This window comes from Myodes glareolus, chromosome 24, assembly GCF_982192425.1.
Source record: "Myodes glareolus chromosome 24, mMyoGla1.1, whole genome shotgun sequence".
Taxonomy (NCBI): Eukaryota; Metazoa; Chordata; class Mammalia; order Rodentia; family Cricetidae; genus Myodes; species Myodes glareolus.
This window is the reverse complement of record NC_142049.1, coordinates 21,009,417-21,012,369: the sequence shown is the minus strand read 5'-3', so window position 1 is coordinate 21,012,369 and position 2,953 is coordinate 21,009,417.

Below are 2,953 nucleotides of genomic sequence, written 5' to 3'. Positions count from 1 at the left end.
ACTTACCCAGGAAAGATGGCTCGCACGCAGAGTGGGAGAAATCTTTTCAGCTAGGCAAGTGGAAGAACAACCTCCTGAGGTCTAAAGCAAAGAAGACATTTGCCCATTCATCAGCATCCATGTGTGCTGGATATTGTGTTGAATTTAAGGGCAATCTCATGATCAGGGCATGGTGGGTGCATGTCTCTAATCCCAGCACTTAAGAGGTAGAGGTAGGGTAGTGAGTTCAAGGCCAGCCTGATCTACAAAGTGAGCTCCAGGTCAGCCAGGGCTATAAAGTGAAACCCAATCTCAAAAAATAAAAGAAAATAAAGAAAATCTTGTGAGATGCAGCGTTCACCCTCAGGAGCTTGTAATGTAGTAGGGTGAGACCAGCACACACTATAAAGAGTGGTATTGTTCTGTTCTGTAAGAACAGGGAGAGTCTACAGAAAGGAAAATGCAATCTGGCCCAAGAAAGTCAAGAACTGGTTGCCAGAGGAATGAAAGGGTCACAAGCCACATTTTTAGAAGGATGAACTAGCGTGGCTAGTAATTGAGATAATTCCAAGCCAAAGGATGTAATCGATTGAAATATCTTGGATGCGGGGTTCGGTGGAACACTGAGACTGATTATTGAGTGTATTGAAACAGTTATAAATACCATGATCAGACAAACAGCAAAGCAGGGGCTCTGAGCAGAGTTCAGGCCCTGGCACCACACGGCACTGGTGGGGGAGGGAGCTCTAAAGAGGAATTAGATTGATGTGGCGATCAGGCTCCCTTCTTTTAGGTCTCTGAGTAAGGGGGTAGATTTCACAGCATAAACCTGGCTACAGCTGGGGAGAGGAGACTGAAGGTATTGTAGCCTGAGCAGCCGTCTGGTATGGACTCCTTCCTTCACAGATTGAAAAACATCTTAACGAGGGGCAGTGTGATGTGGGAGCAGGTTACTCAGGAGAAATAGCCAGTTCGGTGGGGCTCAGATGAAGGCAGTCGGGAAAGAAAAGTTCAAAATGGTGATGCAGCAGATACAGACAAGCAACAGAGAGTCATCGCAGTCGCTCCAGGGTTTTAGGTTGAGGAAATCGGGGCCTGCTCAGTGTGGTTGCCAGGAATACCCTGAGCCAACTGCTCACCTCCATTCTCGGGACTTTCCCCAGATGCATTTGTCTCCAGAAAGCAGCTGCTATGGCTGACTGTTGGAAAACAAGGTCTTGCTGGTGCGGAATTCAGGCGACTGTAATTACAGATAATAGGTCTCAATTTGCCCCTCAGGAATTCGCACGGTTGGCTCTGTCATTGGAATTTAAATATTTTACATCTCGCTTGTACACTGAAGTTAGACAACAGACAAAGCAGAAGTGGTCTAAGCGCCCCATCAGCTCAGTAAGTTGGCCTTGGAAATGGTCAGGAGGTCTCTGAAGTGTGGCCTTTTCCCAGTAAGGGAGATTTCCCTGAGCAAGCTAAAGTCCCTATTGGGTCCTGGGGCCACAAAGTTGAAGAAGCAGGGCTTGCTGTTATGGTGACCATAGGGCATTTTCTTGGAGTCTGTAACAAATTACAAGGACTGTGTCCACTGCATGCTAGTCTTTGAGACTGACATAGTGTCCCACCACGCTGCAACCAATTCCAGAAATAAAAATAAATGGCTTGTCCATGAATGTTATGGCTCTACTTAGGATAATTGTCTTGGAAACATTTCCTTTCTTTTCTTTCTCTTCCTTCCTTTTGTCCTTCCCTCCTTTCTCGTTTTGAGACATGGTCTCTCACTATGTAGCTCTGGCTGGGTTGTCCATCTCTAAGTAGACCTGGTCGGCCTCAAATTCACAGAGATCCACCTGCCTCTGCCTCTCAAGGGCCGGGATTCAAGGTCTGCCCCACCACATCTGGCGGAAACATTTTATTTACCACTGTTTTTGTTTCTCATGCTTCATTTCTCTCCAGAGCCAACCAGTTTGGTTGTCCACCTGCTATGATTTTGGTCTTCAATGTCCTCAAAGGATCATGTATTGAAGGTGTGGTCCCCAACCAAGCCATGTGGAGCCTCTATGAGGCCATTGGACCATCATCTGACCTCGTGAGTAGATTAACTCACATGTGGAGTCACGGGTTAAAGGATTCAGGAAAGGGACCCTGCTTACAAACCCCCCTCTCCTTTCTTCCGTGCACCATACAATGTGCAGTTCTGCTTTCCTGTATTCTTCTTGCAAGTTGGCTTGTCTCACCATAGACTCATAGTCACAGGCCAAGAAACCATCCACAAAACATGCAAAACCATGAGCCAATGCAAACCTTTTTCTCCATTTAAGTTGACCGCCTCAGGGATTCTGTGTTAATGATGAGAACCTCACTGCACACTACGCTTCTAATGTTGTCTTTTGTTCTTGTCCCAACATGGATTTATTTATCTACGTATTTGATAAATATTTGTAGTGTACTTGGCCATATCTCAAGAATGTTCTAAAGTGATAGTGTGTATGTAACAAGATTTATTTCTCGTAAAAATGCATGCAATAAGTATAGGTGATTATAAAAGCTATTTGACTCATTTTGCAGATGAGAAAAATAGTCAGAAAATAGTGGAACTCCGACTTAATCCTGGCAGTACGATATAGCTCCAAAGTCTATCATATTCCACCTGAACTTGATAAATGCCAACTTTTCTCTCCTAATACAAAGGGTTTTTTGGTTGTTGTGGTTTTGTTTTGTTTTTGTCTTGTTTTATATTTTTGAAGCAGGGTTTTACTCTTTAGCCTGGGCTGACTTGGCACCTTGTGTTGCCAAACTACCACAGTTGTTCAAGTGCTGGGATTACAGTCATGAGCCAAACCATCCAACACTGAGATGGTATTTTGATAAGCATGTATGTGTGATAGACTCTTTAGTCCTGTGATTTCTGTTAGGCTTCACAACAGACATAGATACAGAAAAGAGAACCAAGTCACAGCATTTTGCACACTTTATTTGAGGG